The sequence below is a fragment of the Stegodyphus dumicola genome, chromosome 3 (assembly GCF_044657685.1).
Source record: "Stegodyphus dumicola isolate Sdum_Otavi_A_Nest chromosome 3, ASM4465768v1".
Lineage (NCBI taxonomy): Eukaryota > Metazoa > Arthropoda > Arachnida > Araneae > Eresidae > Stegodyphus > Stegodyphus dumicola.
In genome coordinates this window covers 29,809,742-29,830,323 of record NC_140770.1, presented here as the reverse complement: position 1 = coordinate 29,830,323, position 20,582 = coordinate 29,809,742, and the positions used below count along the sequence as shown (strand labels likewise).

Here is a 20,582-nt window from a genome sequence, read left to right as displayed (position 1 = left end):
TCTTACAACTCCTCGCTACATGAGTCATTTTACTACGTTGCAATTCACTACAAGCGTTATTCGTTAACCGAAAGGGAACTGCAGAGGGACAAGTCCGAGGATTTCCATCCCTCTTCCTTTACTACCTCTTCCTTTACTAAATGATATAAATTTTGTGCATTATGAGTTATAATATGAACGAAATATAATACTGTTAAGTGAATCTAGCGCCAGAGTGTCGCTATGGTAAACAAATAGATTGAATTTTAAAGAATGCATTTATTCTATTGTGGTTTATGCGCTGTCGACGAAGTAGATTTAATTCAATCCAATAAGTTTAAATAAAATGCAAGAAAAAATGCGTATAATTTAATATTCCGTACAAGGAAGTCATGTGGTGTACACATCAGATTTTTTTTTTTTTTAGTAGTATGCACATAGGCAAAGTAAAGACGACTTCTGGAAGGAGAATTACCTAAGGCTTGTTTTTGGAATGTCCCAGAATCTCCATATTGTTTTGCAATGAGGAAAAACCAAATTTCATCAAAAGTGAAAACCAATAGGATGAAATAGTTTCCGTTTGGCCAAAACCAGTCAACTCAGTTGCGGTTTTTAATTAATTTTTCATCTGCAAAACATAGGCTTATCGAGAAGTTGTCAATCTTCGTCAAAGTGAAGTTACAACTTCCTCTCAAAACGCTTCTGGCCTTGCAGTTTTCTTGCAACTTCAAAATTCATGATTGATTTTGAAATTTTTGTTAAAATTCTCGTATTCTTTATCCCAGTCCTGACAGTCAAGTATCTGGATAACTTACTGGAACGGCTGAAATAAAAATATCAGAAATTTTTGCATTAAAATTTTTAGAAAAATTCGCATTAAAATTAAAATTTTTAAATTTTAACAGTTTTAACAAAGGAATTAAACGATTTATTGAAATGGTTCAAAGTAAAACTGACAAAAACGTAAAAGTTCCGAATAATTTTTTTAGAATTATTGTAAAGTTTTACGTAGAATTAATCTAATACATTACCTACACGAGTATTAAACCAGCACAATTTCAATTTAATGATGTTTCGTTAGTTAATGCAAAGAACATGAGGGATGCCATTTCTATTTAGTAATTTTGATTAGCAAGTAGCATTTAATTTAGTCAATATTTTTTACAAACTTGACTTTAATTAATCAAAATTTTTGCTAAATTTATTCAACTAATGAATTCGATTTCTTTAAAGGCAACAGACTCGAATGAAAAGTGAAACAAAGCATCGTATTTCGTGACTAATAAGTCCTTTTGGGATAAATATGAATGACATATTATTCCTTACTTTTTTCAAGGTATGCCAGTGACCAATAGTGTCGATACAGGATGATATTTTAACGAAGCATCCACAATTCATTAAAACTTGTCAGCTTTTATAATAGTTTTTTCACTTCTTTCAGATTTCAAATTTAGATATTTCATTTGATATTTCTATGCCTTGGGTTCAAATAACATGACACGGCTTACAGGTGTTCTGAAATTACTGTTTAGATATATCGCAAAACCACTAGAATATCCCAGAAATTCTTTCAGTGTATCTTAAAAAGTCTAGGTGAATTCACGTAAAACTGATTTTTACGTGCATTCACCTATTAATTTGCGATTCTTTGTCTTTGTTCTTCTATCAGAATAAGCCGAAACAATAGCTTTTGATGTAAAACTGGCCATATTTATTCGGACATGTCGCTCGCACACTCCGCTCTTATTATGCTTTTCTTCTAAAATTCAGCAGATTATTTCGCTTTTATAAAGACTGGCAACTCTTCGTATGTTATAACCGAGTATTTTAATAAATGAAATTACAGAATGAGAGGAAAAAGCCTAAGTATTATGCTATATAGAATAATTACACTGTTTAAATACTAAGTAAACTACGCAGGTAATTACCGTGTATATAAACTGCTAATCTTTATATATATATATAAGCGGCTAAAGTGTGTGTCGCCGATAGTTTATTGTTGCCACTCTGAAAAATGAGCGCGGAAATTAACGTTTCCGCAGTTTTTAATTAATATCTCGGCCGATTAAAGTCATACGATGATGAGAATGGTATCGATGGATTCGGAGAATTTTTTGGAATCCGAGGATACACGTCTCGAATTTCAACTCGGCGCCGTTCCGTAGATATTCGAGAAAAAAGAATTTGGCACACAGCCAAATTCCTCTATTAGGGGAAACTCAACAAAGAAAGTGGAAGATGTAGGGAAAACGTATTGGAAAATTAGTTTTTAATTAATATCTCGGCTAATTAAAGTCTCAAGAAGACACGAATGGTCAAAATGGCGTGCCACGGACCTGCGGAATCCAATTGGGTGCTTCGCTAAGCCCGGAAGCCAGCCGTTTCGGAGGAGATGATTTTTCTTCACCCTATATATATATATATATATATATATATATATATATATATATGTGGCTTAAGTGTCTGTTTGTCGCCGATAGTTTATTGGTTGTTTGCGTAACTGTACTAGCTAATGGGATGGTGTTGAAACGGCACAGGGTTGCCGTTTCAATAGAGACGTAGACAATTTCCTGTAAAAATAGCCTTTCCTAGGACCATCAATAAGTCTCAGGGCCAAACGCTTAAGCGTGTTGGCATTTTTTTACTTGAACCTGCATTTGGACACGGTCAACTTTATGTTGCCTGTTCAAGAGTTCGTGAAAGAAGGGACGTAAAATTAAAACTAATGGATGGTGCTCTGGAAGGTGAGCTTAAAAATGATGTGAAGATCTACACAAGAAATGTTGTGTCCAACGAGTTCTTTGACATGTGAATTAACATTTTATTATTTAAATCACCTTTATTGATTAAGCTAGCAGTGGCTCTTAAGAAATGTACCGCCAGTGGTTTCCTTCATTGCACTCTACTTTAAGCAATTAAGCAAGTAGAAGGGGGAAACCCCGTGGGGCAGTTAAGCAAAGGTTCGTCCTCGCCGCCTACCCTGGGTAATTCAGTTTGAATTAACAGACATTTTTGCACAAATCATTTTAATTACAATTTATAATATCTAGAACAGCGGTCATTTCGTATGACCGCCGGGCTTTCTAGTTATAAATAACAGCTATGTCGTATATTAAGCGATTTCTATTTACGCCTACATCAATTATACTTGTCACAGCATACCTGTAAACAGGCATTCAATAATGGGTCATCAATTTTTAGCCCAAAAGGGCTATTAATCTCGTAACTCGACTTTGGGTCGAATCACTCACTGCAAATGCGTCGTTTTACTTCTCATTTGAGTCTATTGCCCTTCGGCAAAATGTAAGATATTTATCTTTCACTCAGAATCTCTCTATTGTGGATTAACAAAATAAACTATTTGAAACTTCTTAGAAAAATAGTTCTTAAGAATGTTCGTTTCTTACTTTTGAATCGGATTGATTTAAATAATAAAAATGCATTAATTAATTAATGCTACCTAATTTAAAATAATCAATATTTTCATAGAATGACAATGGATATTTTTTACTATGTATTTCATATTTTCTAAAATGAAATTCCGTTAATGAATTTTTGATTAAGAAACTGAACGACTTGAAAACGAGCAGTTGCAACACTGTTATAAAGTATTTCTCCCGCCTTCTTAGCATGTTTTCGTCAGGACACTCGGCGCGTATTCGAGAAGTTCGTGGTTCGAATCCCGGCGAGGGCGTTGCGCATTTTTCATGTTTCCTGCTTCGAAATAACTAATGTCTCTACAGTGGCGCCCGAACTAAAAAGTGGTGATTCTTCGACACCAGGATTTGGCGATTGGGTCCCCTAAAACCCCAGTCGCCCTTTAAAAGGGGGGAGTATATGAAGTATTTCTCCCGCTTTAATAGCATGCCTTCGTAGTGTAGGGGGTCAACACGCTAGGCGCGTATTCGAGAGGTCCGTGGTTCGAGTCCCGGCGAAGCGCTGCGCATTTTTCATGTGTCCTGCTTTGAAAAAGCTAATGTCTCTACAACTGTATGGAATAAAACAATTTATCTCCAGCGCGCGAAACAATATACCGGAAACTGTAAAGATGTGCTGTTTTCAAATATTTTGTGATTTTGCTGTTGAATCGAATTTTATGTGCACATAAAATGGCGTAAGCTCCAAGAACGTGACATTTAATAAATAAAGTAAACACACAAGACATTAATTATAAAAAGACAACAAAAGTTTCGTAAAGCCATCTTAGTAAGAAAACTGGACATTGATATGACGAACTGAGAAAAGCCTTAAAAAAAAAAAATAATAATAATAAAATAAAAATGTAAGCCAACACTTAACGTTGCATCGGGAGGAATTCTAAACATATGTTTCTATGTTGCTTTTAAGGGTTTTGTGATTTTGTTGCTCATCTATATGTGGCGTAAAGTGCGAAGAAAACGGTGCTTAATAATAAAGGTGGTGGTGTGGTGTATTTAATTATGACAAAGCACACTAGGGCTATCTGTCTAAGGGGGGAATGCCTTCGTGGAGGACTTTCTAAGGGAAACTGGCTCGTATACACGTTACACATGGGGAAAACCACGAAAACGCACATGCAGCCAGCCCGTTCGCGGGATTCGAACCTCGGACCGAACTACCAGTGTTCAGCGACTTTACCGCTCGGCCGCTGGTGGGCCTTTAATAATAAAGGTAAAATGACAGAAAAATTGGGTTAGCGGAAGTGAGTGCAATAGCGGATTGGTAGACTGCCAGCTTAGCGAAAGCGTAATAAACCGTAACAAACCTTTTTGGGCGACCGCTAAAATCTGAAATTTTTTAGATTTTTTTTTTTTCCCAGAATTTATATCGTAAAAAAGCATTGCATTCAAATTTTCAGCTGTTGACTTTAATTCAATTCAGAAGCAAATGAATTCGAATCGTAATAACGCCCTCATCTTTTCCACCTATACTTTTACTTTTTAAAACTGATTCTAGATTATAAGGCGTAGTACGGTGAGTGTAAATGTGGTGTAATTTTTAAAATATCATCTTTGCGACAAACATGTTCTCATAAAATAGAATTTAAGTCATGATTTTTTTGCTCAAAATGGTATACAACTCCATGACTTACACATTTAAGATTAATTATAATTCACACAAAATTACATTACAAGATTAGCATTTTCAGAGCACATCGAATAATGAAATTTGCAAATCGTATCGGAAAGATATTACGCTAAAAATCCTCGCAACGGGCATTCAGTTCGCTGGCAATACCAAAATAACGGCATTTTTGAAAACCTAGATTTGATTCCGCGAAATTTAGGCCCATGAGATTAAAAGGTATGGAATGCGAGAACAATCTAAGACTTAAAAGTTGAAAACATTTGTATTATGTTTCTATCCTCTCAAACAAATCGAAATAAAATTTCAGATATTGTTTATTTGAAGACATGCGCTCGAAATTGTAATGATTTAAAACAATAAAGCTGTCAGGTGAAAAAATGCGATGAAGAACAATGCCATTCATTCAGATTTACCTGCAGCAGGGAGACACTTCTGAGAATTCTTAGAAAATTCCGAGTCGGATACTGATATAAAGTTTGATTAATGAATAAAAAAAGGATTGCAGTAGACATCGCTTAATGTGATCGCGGTTAATGTTGTTGTCATTCAGATATTTTTATCAAATTGCCGAAGTCCCCATAACCCGCCTGTATAAGAAACACAGAAAATATTTCGCTTTAGTGTGATTAAAAATTCGGTTAATATCAAGAAGCTATTATAGAATAAATTTTTCTAAACTAAAGTTGCCAAATAAGATGTCGTTGTTGTAGTAGTCTTGTCCATGAATTTCATGGGAAAATGGTTGCCAGAGCTTCAAGAAGGTTGGACTACATTCAGCCCAGTTTTGAACGACACCTACCGCGGGGAGGGGGGGGGTCGAGAGTCTCCTACCCTCTCCCCTGCCTCCAAACCACACGTTGGTGACTTTCGGCTCGCCATATATTTAGAGTGCCCCCATGCCGCAAAGACACAATACAAGTACAAACATCCATGCCTTCTCCGGGATTCGAACCCGGGCCCTTCGGTACCATACCTCAAGCTCCCTGCCACCCTGCTAAAAACAACCTTGTGGACACTATCTACTTTAATAGAACACAGGACTCGGGATTTGCAAATGGTGTTTTCACTGATGGCTCTAAAACTCCAGGGGCACGGGAAGCGGATTCTGTATACTTTCTGGAGGAGCTTTAACGTATGAGTGGAAAAGAAAACTCGCTTCTGAAAACTCTGCCTTTCAGGCGGAGCTCATAGCACTCAGACTCCACCTGAAGAATAATCCCACAGTGCAAAATATCGTCTACACAGACTCAGCCTCAAGCCTCGCTGCGATAGCTGGAATTCGTTCTCGCAGTCCTGAAGTGAGCAGCATTAGAGACATTCTAACCCACATACCTGCTTCGCAAAGACCGTCACTCATCTGGGTGCCCGCTCATACGAGAATAGAAGGAAATGAGAGAGCAGATGTTGTCGCAAAGGAAGCAGCGGATTCATCCACTTTGCGAGAAGTCCCGACCCTTAGGTCAGTCTCGGACCTAAAGAGTCGGACATTCCATCAGCTCCTAAGAATATGGCAAGAACGTTGGGATCAAGCCTCCACAGGGAGACGTGTTTACAATCTCATTCCCAAGGTCAAGACAACAATCCAAACTAATAGCAATTACATGACGTATTTCCTCAATCTGGTCATGGGCCCTTTTCTTCTTACCTCTGCCGCTTTGGCTTGAAAGAGAATGGTAACTGTGAAAATGGGGAGGATATGGCCATTCAGATCATTTTGTGTTCTCCTGCCCCCACACAGCACTTAACAGCCTCCAGCAACCAGGAGCCAGATTCTGGCCAAATTGGTTCCAGAATCTACAAAGTAACAGAGTTGCCCAGCGGAAACTGAAAACAATAATTGACTACTGTACTAGCAATTACTCTTCTGACGCTGGAAGATAGTAGCCATAAAAGTCTATATAAGCTAGTTCAATATGTCAGCAACAGAGTATGTGATATGTGTATTTAATATGTAATTTTGTATTTATGCTGTGCCAGGTTCTCATACATAAAGTTCGTACTGTATCTGAATGCTGTAATGTATCTGTACATGTTTATATCTTTTATTTATGGTACCTAATTTATACTAAGGATCACGCGTGCCTCAATGTCATGCTTCTTGTAAACTTTAACTATCATGATAACGTATATGTATGGATCTATATATGAATATGAGTGAGAGTATGTATACTTTTATTTGTTTCGGAATATCTATGTATGTAAGTGTGTATATATCTGTATATGAGTTTGTATTTACATATATATACATATATTTTGATTGTACTCTTCTTCAAGTGCCTTGTATGCATATGTATATCTCTTTTTTGCATTTTATAAATGTCGTCTGCTCAGCCGGAGCTGCCCAGGGCTGCGGCCTGGTAGCTAGTGGTTGACTCCCGCCGAGTTGGTAACCAATTCTGCATGGATATATCTATACCTGAGTCAGAAGCCAACTCAGCGGTTTACCTCCCCTAACCACTATACCGTCTGGTAACAAATAAGATCAAAATAGTTATAAATATTACTAATTGACAGTATACCAGAGAAGGAGACTCCCAGACGTAGGGTTTTTTTCAAGCCCTTAACACGGTTATTGAGCCTGCTTCTCCAGAGGCGATCCAGGGGTGGTATAACTCCCCCCCCCAACCCGGTCAATACCGGGTGACAAAAATGAACACAGCTAAAGTATTGAAACTCAAGTAAATGGCCACCGGGTCATTGCTAACTGATGTCTTTAAGTAAGGAATTAAGCTGCCAACAGCTTGGTTTCGATTTTAATCAAACATTAAAAATTAGAGGGGGGCAGGTCAGTCTGACATAAATTTTCAGTAACTGTAGCGACGTGAGGGGATCAGACACAAGTCCTTCTTCCTCAGGAGTTTAAAATAAATAAATAAATAAATAAAAAGAAAAAGTCTCAAAGCTTTCAGATTTTATAGTAGCCCAAAGGGCCACGTTTTTAAACTTTTGTGTGTTACCTTTATTTAATAAATATCATGTTCTTTGCACTTAAACCATAAAATTCAATTCAACAGCAATATCACAAAATAATTTAAAAAGAGTATATCTTAGAATTTCCGATACATAGTCTCGCGCCGCTGGAGAGATAATTCCCCCCCCCTCCGTTCAGTGTTGCCATTGCTCGCTTTGCAGTCGTTGAGTTTGCTAATCAAAAATTCTTTAAAGTTTTACAAAATATGAAATAGATAATAAAACAAATTCCAAATTTGGGCTTCCAGATGCTCATATTCGAGTGGAGGACTACGTTATTCAGAATTTGATGTCTATATAGGTACCGTTGTTTTTTCACAATGAGAGAACCATACGTACAACCATGTAGATTCTTCATTATTTAATTTATTTAAATATAATGCAGGGCTCTAATATTTGGTGGCAACAATTCGAAAAGTGAAACTCCGTTTTAATAGCGGACGATGCAGAATGCCAAAATGAAATGAATAGCCTTTGTGGGCAAATTGTTCTTTTGGGCTAAAAAAACTTTGCGAAAATACGTATCTACGCCAATTAGGATGAGCGTTTCTTCCCCCCTTAATTTTTAGTTTTACATTAACATGTTCTCTTTCAATGAAGGATGCTCTCCAAATATTAGGATTAGCGGTATAGTAATGATCAAATAATTTGCAGAAAAGCCATGAAGAGTTAGGCATTATGAACATCAGGGGCATTATTAACAATTCATAAACAAATGTTTACCTTATCGAAATTACGTTGGAGACACATTAGGTTATTTTGAAGCATGAAACTAAAGGAATCTGCACTGTCATTGCCGGGATTCGAACCCCTGGACATTTCGAATGCGCTTCGAATAGGGTTCCAGTTACACCAAGAGGGCACGCAAAATATGAGAGAGAATATACCACATATACTCCCTCCTTTTAAAGCCCCCTTATAACCTACTTATACTCTCTCTTTACCTTATCACCTACTTATATATTTCTAGTTATATTTATATTAAATTAGTTAAAATGCATTACTGTACTTTATAAACTACATATATATTTCTAATTATATTTATATTAAATTAGTTAAAATGCATTACTGTACTTTATAACCTACTTATATATTTCTAGTTATATTTATATTAAATTAGTTAAAATGCATTACTGTACTTTATAAACTACATATATACTTCTAGTTATATTTATATTAAATTAGTTAAAATGCATTACTGTACTTTATAACCTACTTATATATTTCTAGTTATATTTATATTAAATTAGTTAAAATGCATTACTGTACTTTATAACCTACTTATGTATTTCTAGTTATATTTATATTAAATTAGTTAAAATGCATTACTGTACTTTATAAGCTACATATATATTTCTAGTTATATTTATAGTATATTTATATTATATTATTCTAGTTATATTTATAGTATATTTATATTATATTATTCTAGTTATATTTATAGTATATTATATATATAAATTAGTTAAAATGCATTACTGTACTTTATAACCTACTTATATATTTCTAGTTATATTTATATTAAATTAGTTAAAATGCATTACTGTACTTTATAATCTACATATATATTTCTAGTTATTATTTATATTAAATTAGTTAAAATGCATTGCTGTTTGAAAGAATATTTTTCTCGTAGCTTAATGTTATCCTTCGGCTAATGTTGTGAAAATAGCCATGAAAAGTGTGACATTAAGCGGCACCTATTGTACGTAAAGATTAAAAAAAAAAAAAAAAAAAACTTCATTTAGCTTCAATTATTTTAATTATTCATTTTTCTGATGGAATTATTGGTAACTCATTTTGAACTCGTACATAAGCGGACTATCGAATTTTCGTACCAAAAAATTTGCTAACAATTCTTGGTACACGAAAGTGTACAACACTTCATTTATTCACTTAATTTTTCATATTGAATAAAAACATAGCTTTTATGTTTCATTGCGTACTTGTGTATTTATTTAGTTCTCTCGATTTAAGAAATTTTATGCCGGTGACCGGTGATTCTCTAAATTTTAATTTATCTGTAATTTACGCGAGATTCCTTTTCGCACAGCAATAGAGAAAAGGTTTTCTATTGTATACATATGCACAACGGAGAAAAGGAATCTTCAGTCCAGTGCGTGTTTGTTCCAAAAGGAGTGGAGATCAGAAAGAAAATGGCAAGGTTTTTCATGCTCCGTTGACCACATGCTAATTTACCTTGCATCTGGTGCACTGTCGGCACTGATAGCGCGCTATTACGACCCTGGGAATCATAACCCTAGTGACACCAGTCCTAGGTTAATGGTTTTCTGCCTGAAGATGGGGAGGGGGTCATCACCATGTATCACCCACCCACCACAAACACGCAGGACAGTTGTGACGCCGAACGGTCTCGCCCTATCTGTATGTCTGTTGTGGACAATAGAAAGAAAGCGCGGGGGCTTCACCTCCCCCGCTCGAACGCCCCACCAGACGTCTAAAGTCAACGAACCCCCCCCCCAATCGCGCACAAGGGGTCTTCCCACATAGAGAACGTTTTGCAGAGCAAGAGATTATCGTCCTTGGAGGTTCATTATCTCCACAACCGATCATTAAATCTTCTCAGATCTAAGGTGGCAACAAAATAGGATCTGTAAGGGTAGCAGCGTTGTAACAATAGCTGTCAGTCAATTTAACAACCGCAAAATATTTTGCAATGTAACTGAAGATTCACATGTCTGATTTGTTGCCTAAGAAAGATGAAAACTACGTTTTTGAATTCCAGATCAGCAATGCTATAATTCCTAAAACGCTGTTTTTCCATCCTAATCTTTCTTTTGATAAATTTCGGATTACAAACATATGTGATACTTATTTATAATTCTGCAGAGTATGAAGGTCCCTGAAAGCATTCTTTCCCATAGATTAAGGCAAAATACCTTAGGGCTAGGTTACCTTAGGGCTTAATCTAATTAGTTCAAATCCAACAAATCCGAATGCAAATGATCATCAGACATAATGGTATTGACATACGATTACGTTTTCTTTAATTATTATTATTATTACTATTATTTTTAAAGCCCAAAAGGATAATTACTTCGTTTTGGCATTTTGCGCTGTCCACTATAAAACGGCATTTCACTTTTCAAATTGTTGTCACCAAATATTAGAGCCTTGCATTATATTTAAAGAAATTAAATATTGAACATTCTGCATGAATGTATGTATTTTTCTCGCACTGTGAAAAAACAATGCCACCTAGAGACATGAAATTTTGAATAACGTAGTCCTCCACTCGAATATGGGCATCTGGAAGCCTAAATTATGAACATGGAATTTGTTTTATTATCTATTTAAAATTTTGTAAAACCTTACCGAATTTTTGATTAACAAACTCAACGATTTCAAAGCGAGCAATGTAAACACTGTAAAAAAAAAAAAAAAAAAAAAAAAAAAAAAAAAAAATCACTAGGCGCGAGACTGTGTATCGGAAATTCTAAAGATATGCTCTTTTTAAATGTATTGCGTTATTGCTGTTGAATTAAATTTTATGCTTTTATTGCGAAGAACACTATATTTAACAAATAAAGGCAGCACACAAAATGTTAAAAAAACGCTTCTTTGGCGTAATATAAAATTTGAAAGCTTTCAGATTTGTTTTTATTTTATTATTTCATATTTTGGGCTAATTTAAGGAACTTTTGATTAAAAATTCAGCAATGTAAGAATTTTGTGGCCGCTCTAGTTAGCGTTAGATATTTATGTTTCAAATTTAATCATAAAACTCACGATGTAAAAAATGCTTGTTGCCATTTTCGTAAAAAGCAATATATTTGTCATTCGAATTTAATCGTATTGCCGAAAAATGACGGCAGCTACAGTCACCAAATTTAGAAAAAAACATAGTCTTTCACCCGAAAATATGCTTCGAAGTCCGAATTTTGAATTTTGAAATTTTTATACAATTTATTTCATGTCTTGTGAGAATTTAAGGAACTTTTCATTAAAAATTCAGCAGTAAGAGCTTGTGTTGCTGCTGTGCAAAGCTTAAGATATTTTTGTTATAAATTTAATCATAAAACTCACAATGTTTGTTGACATTCAGCAAAAAGCAATATATTTGTCTTTCGAATTAAATCGCATTTTCGTAAAATTTCGGCAGATACAGTCACCAGATTTCAAACCCACACAGTTTTCCACCCGAACATGTGCACTTCGAAAGCTGAATTTTAAATTTAGAATTTTTTTTTTTTATTTATTTCATATTTTGTGCTAATTTAAGGAACTTTTAATTGAAAATTCAGCAATATAAAAGCTTTGTTTTGCTATTCGACAAGACTTTCATATTTGAAATTTAACTAGAAAACCTCAGTAATAAGTATAAAAGAATTATTCTTTGCCCTGCAACAAAATACAATATGTTTAGAATTTAATCAACAAACTCAGGGATTTAAAAGGAATGTGTTTCCGCACACCGAATTAAAATATTTTTATCCTCAACGCGGCAGTGTGTTGTCGTTTACCCAAGAGTAACATATTTAATTTTTCCTTTCAAATTTAGTTTATTATTAATGAACTAATTAAGCGATTTAAAAGCAATACATGCAGATTCTTTTCCATAATTATTAATTAATAAGCTGGATGCATGAAATTACATTAGCTTAACTGATTAAAATCATTATATATATTTCTCTTTTTTGCAATAACTATTTTAGGCGTCTGGCTACGCAAGTGGCTAATATAACAAGCAGAAGTGATTTTTCATTTGATTATAAAGGCCCACCAAATCCGAGTGGTAAAGTCGCTGAACACTGGTAGTTCGGTCCGAGCTTCAAATCCCGCTAACGGGTTGGCTGCATGGGCGTTTTCGTGGTTTTTCCCATGTGTAACGTGTATACGAGCCAGTTTCCCGTAGAAAGTCCTCCACGAAGGCATCCCTCCCCTTAGGCAGATAGCCCTAGTGTGCTTTGCCATAATTAAATAAACCAAACCATTTAATTATAAAAGAAACAGGACATTTGATAAGATTGTAAAACAAGCAGAGGATAGTATGTTACGCAAATTTTAGTACAGTTGAAATCAAAATGTCCGAACTAGGTGTTTCTGTTGGCTGTCTGGGCTATTAGAAAAGTCTAGATACGATAAAAAAAAGATCTTTTATTTGTAATATAACTGCATTAGAGAAGAAAGTATGTGCAACTTATTTTCCTTTCCACCCTCTTTTGAGGTAAACAGTGATAAGCTTTAAGACACTCGCGCGAAGAAGAAGATGGTCAAGTAAGTTCTTTGTTAAATTTGATTTTAACTTACTACTACGTACTGTTTAAATTATGGCAAAGCACTCGAGGGCAATCTGTCTAATGGGAGGGATGCCTTCGTAGAGGTCTTTCTAAGGGAAACTGGGTCCTATACACGTTACACATGGGGAAAGCCACGAAAACACCCATGCAGCCAGCGCGTTCGCGGGATTCGAACCTCAGACCGAACTACCAGTGTTCAGCGTCTTTACCGCTCGGCCGCTGGTGGGCTCTGCTAGCAAGGGAAAACATCAACCTGAGTTCCGACGCAAAAGGATAATGTTCCATCAAGATAATGCAAGACCATATGTCTCTGCATTCACCGGCTGGAGTCTAGACGGACTCCAATGGGATCTTTTGCTACGCCCGCCATACAGCCCGAGCCGAGATTCAAACCCCGAGCCGAATTTCCACTTTTCAACCATTTTACTCCTTCCCCGCTGGTTGGCCTGATTTTAAGCTACGAGCGGCTTGCCTTTTTTATTGCTTGTTTATTTATTACAAGAAAAATACACGTTTCTTGTTGTATAACTATACTTCCTTGTTCATTACTATATTTCCATAATTTTAGTTTCATAGCTATATTTCCTTATAACAATTATTTTTTCTAGGCTATGTACAAATTCGAAATATTTACATATGCAGTTCTACATACAGAAGGAAAAATAAATCATTTTTTGCAAACATATTATAGGTGAAACACTGTAATTATGCGATGAATATCGCTAGTGGGAACCTTTTTTAGGACAAATTCCTTCACTGTTGAATTTCTCCTAAGAAGTAAATGCCCACCAGCGGCCGAGCGGTAAAGTCGCTGAACACTGGTAGTTCGGTCCGAGGTTCGAATCCCGCGAACGGGCTGACTGCATGGGTGTTTTCGTGGTTTTCCCCGTGTGTAACGTGTATACGAGCCAGATTCCCTTAGAAAGTCCTCCACGAAGGCATTCCTCCCCCTTAGGCAGATAGCCCTTGTGTGCTTTGCCATAATTAAATACACCACACCACACCTAAGAAGTAAATGAACTCACATTGGGTAAATTCCGAAAGCCTCAAGCACGGTTCGAATTATCATTGGTCAACAATCTTATCCAATGTATAATCTTAAATGCCATTCTCTAAAATCCTAAACAGAAAATGTTGCAAGAAATGAGACGGAGGAGTCAATTTCAAATAGGGTACTAAGGATACTTAGCATTGCAGTAGGAGGTAATGTTACTGAAGAAGCGAAAGCTGTGTAGGTTCTTTAAGCTGTGGCACGTCCCTTTTTCCCTTCCTTTTTACGAACAACGTACTTCCAAGAAAAACGGAGTTTAGTGCCCATGACCTCTTTCCCAGGCACAGAAGCAACAATCTCAATCAACTCTAGAAGCCGCACTTAATTGAGCATCATTGCCCAAGTAATTGCTGAAATAGCTATCACCAACGTACTTATAATTGCCTTACCGTGAGGTTTTGGCACCCACCCTTACTGCCTTGACACGTAATTGGTGCTCTTTATTGCCCATTGGCGACTCATTTCAAGATGCGTTTAATGCCCACTACGCGAAGACGAGAAAGAAACGCACTCTTTGGCTTCTGAGGCCGAGAAAGTGAAATGTTTCTTTTTTCCCCTGCCATTCTCTCATGGAGGTAAGAAAGGAGGTCTTACTTCCTACCTCCATGCATTCTCTACTTTTTTTTTTTTTCTTTTCTTTTTTTTTATAGGGAAGGGGAAGACTATTCTTTTCTTCGCAAAGAATCGTGCTCTTGCGAAGGATATCTCCCGTAACTTTGTTCACTTTTTTTTACGGATTGTAAGAGTAAGTGAAAACTTTTAAGGATTATACTTTAGACGTTTATCTTCCGAAGTACAAAAGTGATGCAATTATGTATGTATATGTGTATATATAATTCAAAATTATAATTTACACTAGCGTAACCCCATAATTCCCCCTCTATATTCTAAAAAATCGTAATAACTTTTCTGGACTGCGTCATTTCTAGATCATTCGGGCTTGCGTAACGCTTATGACGTAGCTAATTCGGAACCTGAACTTGAAATTTCGAGAACTGAAACCTTTCTAATCTAAACCAAAACCCACTCTTGGTGAGCCTCCATACTAGATAATTGCGCCCTTTAGCTTCAACCTCTGAGCTGGTATAATATCAATCCTTTTCCGTATGAACATCTTAGCAACTTTCCTTGTACATAACAGACATAAAGAATTGCATTTTACTCGTAAAATTGACAACGTGATGAATGAGAAAAATCTCGTAATTTGCTTGAGATTGATTACCCAAATAACAGCTGAGAATCAAAACAAAATTAGCCACGCTACTGCCAAAGTGCCAAATAATGCGCACGCGCAAAGGCTGGGAAAATATAGAAAACAAAAGAAACTATTGACACCAGAAATCCTCATTCCTTCTATAATCCTACTGGCCCACCAGGTGGCGAGCGTTGAACACTGGTACTTTGGTCTGAGGTTCGAATCCCGCGAACGGGCTGCTTGCATGGGCGTTTTCGTGGATTTCCTCATGTGTAACGTGTATACGAACCGGTTTCCCTAAGAAAGTCATCCACGAAGGCACACCTTCCCTTAGGCAGATAGCCCTAGTATACTTTTCCGTAATCAAAACAAATCAAACTGTAATTCTATTATAATTATTTATCGGCCTACCAGTGTCCGAGTGGTAAAAGTTGCTGAACGTTGGTAATTCATTCCCGGGTTCGAATCCCGGAGAACAGCTAGTACATAAGGGTCTTTCGTGGTTTTCCTTGTGTACAACGTGTATACGTGCCAGTTTTCCTCAAAAGGTTGTCCACGAAGGTATCCTTCCGTTTAGGCAGACAGCCTCGAACGCTTTGCCGTAAATTAAATAAACCAAACTAAACTTAATTAATCGATCGGAAGCTGAGAGTCAACTTGGCATTTTGATAGGCCAAAATAAAAGAGAGGACGAATAATTTCCCCTTTGGGTGATGCATAATAATCAGCCGTACAGGGTGAATTTAAATTCAGCTTATATGCGGTTTTTTAACGTTGGCTGAACTTCACATCCAAATCTTGCATCCGAGCTTGTATACGGATTGGTAGAATGCATTCACAAGTACACAGTATTTCTTTTTATAAATAAATGGCAAGTATTTAGAGTTTCCGCAAGTTCGCTCATGTTTGTTCATGTTCAAGTCCCCTTTCAGAAGAGTAACCTTGCATGTGTAGCTAGGATTAAAAAAAATTGAGTCCCATAATTTTTTATTAACAGGTATCACATGACCAAAATTGTCGTAATGTGAAAATCATCTCTTAGTCTGAAACTACGTGTTTCTGAACAATTGTTTAAGATATATTTAGGCATGTACTCTTTTTGAAACATCCACTGTACTGTAATTTAAATCTTCTTCGCATTGTTGCAACAAATTGCATACATTTTTCTGAGGAAAATATTGCCGAGGGTTTGAGTTACATTATTCGGAACACAATAACAAAGTACTTGAGGAATTTCCTTTGGTTTCTCAATTCGACACACAAGACAAGATTGCGCACGTCTTGCAGACGTTGTGAAAATTATTCCTTTTAATTACTTATTTTAACCTGGCTATGTCGACGGAGATATTACAAAATAATTTTGGAAAAACATGCACCAACTATGCGGTGGATTTGGGCTGCCAGTTGGTGTAACCTTGACCTTGTATTCGAATTCCGAGCAAAGCATGGGTATTTGTAAATGCGTAATGTCTTTGCGGTATGGGACATTTAAAACGCTGTCCAACCGAAAGTCTTCTCGATAAGTTAATACTAGAGAAAGAGGGATAGGAGACACAGGAACACATATCCTTTGCTTGCTTTTCATCAAAATTGGGACAGATCTGGGGGAAAATCGAACTATTAGGTATCCAACGCCCCGGCTAAATGACAGGCGACAGGCGCTCATGATGTCTTGGCCATTGACCTTGATGAATTAAATGACATTTCTCGATTTTAGTGGTGGCTAAATCGACAAGGGAAAACCGTCGTCATATTTTGAAGCAATATCTGTTCCCCCCCTCAAAGGAAAACAGTTCTATTAACTATGTGTGTATTTAATTATGGCAAAGCACGCGAGGGCTATCTGCCCTAAGGGAAGGGATGCCTTCGTGGAGGACTTTCTAAGGGAAACTGGCTCGTATACACGTTACACATGGGGAGAACCACGAAAACACCCATGCAGCCAGCCCGTTCGCGGGATTCGAACCTCGGACCGAACTACCAGTGTTCAGCGACTTTACCGCTCGTCCGCTAATGAGCCAGTTCTATTAAATAATAAAACTTTAACTAAAATGTTAAAAAAAATCTAAGTAGATAGTAAAAGTCTTACAATGTATAAAGCTTTACATTTGTATATTATATATAATGTATAAAACGCTTAATGTGCGCAGCGCCGAATTTGCACAATTCTCAAATGTTTTCTTAAGCGAAAAAAGATCGCCGTGTACATAGGGAGAAGGAAACTTGTTGTTTTCCCCATGCAAACAACGATCCGCTTTCTCTTAAAAAAAAGGCCCACTAGCTGTATAGTAGTGAAGCCACTAAACACTGAGAATTCCACCTAGATTTGATTGCAGGCGAATGGGTTGGCTGCATAGGCGTTTTCGTGGTTTCCACATGTGTGACTTTGGCTCAAGCCAGTTCATCTCAGAAAGCCCTCAACGAATGCATCCGTTCTCTTAGGCAGATAGCTCTCGACTGTTTTGCTGTAGTTAAAAAAATCTGATGTGGACATCACATGACTTCTTTGTACGGTTTATTAATTTATACTCACTTCATATTAATTTCACTACACTTCCTTTAAACTTATTTTCTCAAATTAATTCTAACCGCTCTCTAAAGGAAGTTGAAAATGACATCAAATTTGCAAATTCTGAAATTAAATATCTCGATCAGTTTTTATCGTATAGGAGTCAAACTTCTAATTTTGTTTTTTCATGACAGGTATAAAATTTTCCCTAACATAAGTACAGGAATTGGGACTCCGCATTAAAAGTTAGATTTCGTTATTTGTCGAAAATTATTATTTTTTCTCCTTTTAAATTTTATATTGCCCAAAGATGAATATTTTCTTCATTTAAAACACTTTCGTAACTGGAAATATATGACTACGATTTCAACGATTGCGAAGATAAAGATTAGGTAAGAACTTTTAAGCGGGTTCACACGTTTGGTTCTGCCGATTGTAGTAAAGAAGAAAGGTACACAACTAGATGCTATAGCAGTCTCATATAAAAAAAATTCAACGTTCTACCGCTACTCGTTTTTGAGAGATGCTAGATACATACGTACAGATATCACAAAAAAAAAAAAAAAAAAAAAAAAAAAAAAAAAAACTCTTCTGAACCCATTTTAAACAAATTTTACATCCGTTCTGGAAAAAAAAAAAAAAAAAAAAAAAATTCTTTATTCTGTTCGTACATCCAGATGTCACGCAAAAAAGTCATCTAAATGGATTCGGGAACGGTGAAAATGGAAATTTCCGTTGAAATTTGATAATCGAAATTTTTCGCGATTACAATATTTCGTGCAAGGAATTAAAAAAAAAAGAACCAAACCAATCGCTTAAAAAATTCAGACAGGTTCACAAATTCAGTTACCTCGCGCAAGTTCAGTATCGTGAATACTCTACTGATGAGGCGTTTTTGTTTCATAGCTGTTATGAGGCAATTGGAGTACCACATTTGGAGCTTTAGCGCACTCGCGCTCTTTTAACAAAAAAGCATAATTTTTCTTTTTTCTTCCCCAAACACATCGTTTCTATCTAATCGCTACATTTTAATTTTAAAATAAAGTTATTTAAATTCAAATTTTAATTACAAAGCGGTATTTTACGTATTTTTTGCCATCGGTAAAGAATGATTAAAAAAAAAAAGGTTTCAGATTTTTAAAGGTCGCCGAAAATGCTTTGTTAAGTTTTATTTACGTTTTCACTGAGTTCTCAACCTACCCCCCCCCTCCCCAGTGTAACTTATAAAACTTTTTTTTTTGTCTGTTTTTATTAATGTTTTGTGCGTTTGCTTTATTTTTTAAATATCAAGTTCTTGGTGTTTTCTCCCCATAGACTAAACAGCCAATTAGATTCAACAGCAAAATTAGAAAATATTTGAAAACAGTTTATCTTCAGAATTTCCAAAAGCCTGTCAGGCAGAGCGTTGTAGGTAGAAATGCTTTATACCGAACAGAGTTTCCAGTGTTTACTTTGAAATCGTTGAGTTTGTTAATAAAAAATTCGTGAAAACTTTACAAAATAGGAAATAGATAATAAAGCAAATTCGAAATTCAAAATTCGGGCTCCTGTGTACCCATATTCGGTGGAATTTTCCTGTGCTACTTTATTCAGAACTGGATGGCTTTAGGCACCGCTGTTTTTACATAAAGCAAGAAACATACATACAGTCATGCAGATTCTTCATTATTTAATTTCTTTAAGTATAATACAAGGCGAAAATCTTTGGTGGCAACAGTTTAAAAAGTGATGTAACGCATTTAAGTTCTTCCACGTTTCGAGACTAACTCGGAACTAACCTCCCTTTTGGGCTGAAAAGGGGAGGGGGGAACTTTAAAAATTGTTTTTAAATATACTTCTTAAGCTAATTATTTCAATAAGAACGAAATAAAATGAAACAATTAAAAATTCATTTTTGACTATATTTATGTTAAAAACAAGAATATTGGTTACAAGAGAAAAGAACAGCTAATTTATTTGCATGGTCGCTAACATGGAACATTAACAAATACTTTTCTACCGAAAATTATTAGGCTTATGTTGCTCTACAACAGCAAAGATTCAAAATTATTTCTCAATCTGGAATGAAGGAACTAAATTAGGATTAATAAAAAAATTAGGTAGAGGTAACTTCCTTACTTTAAAAATAAATTATTCGAAAGGCAGAATACTTGTAGAATATCATTCAGAAATCCAAAGAACGTTGTAAAACAGGATGTGGTGAAAAACTGAGAAAATAAGAATAAAAAACTATGTTAATATATTCCATGAATACTGCAATTCACGAAGGAAATGATTAGAAACAACAATCACCTGCGGAAACAAAGGATAAGCATTTTGTTATGTCGAGAAGCAACTGATAATTTAATGAAAAGAAAACGCATGTAAAGACAAATGAATCAACTCTACTACATCAGTTTGGCGAAACTTTCCCAGAAAAGCGCCAAGAACAGTGACGAAAATATCCGGATCAGCGCCAAAGAAAATCGGGGAAGAAAGGAAAGCGGAAACTCAGTTCGTGGTGCTCGAAAGTTAACAGAAATAGAAGGTTTCGGCGAAATAAGCGATGTT

The 20,582-nt window shown here is 35.9% G+C and overlaps 1 long non-coding RNA gene across 1 annotated transcript; it reads right to left on the bottom strand.

Moving 5' to 3' along the window:
- Positions 1-328: 328 nt before the first annotated feature.
- Positions 329-20,366, bottom strand: LOC118183386 (uncharacterized). The gene is made up of 3 exons (XR_004757224.2): positions 20,325-20,366; positions 20,151-20,239; positions 329-802 (listed from the first exon to the last, which is right to left on the bottom strand). It is a non-coding gene; the product is annotated as an uncharacterized LOC118183386 (long non-coding RNA).
- Between the last annotated feature and the right edge of the window lie 216 nt (positions 20,367-20,582).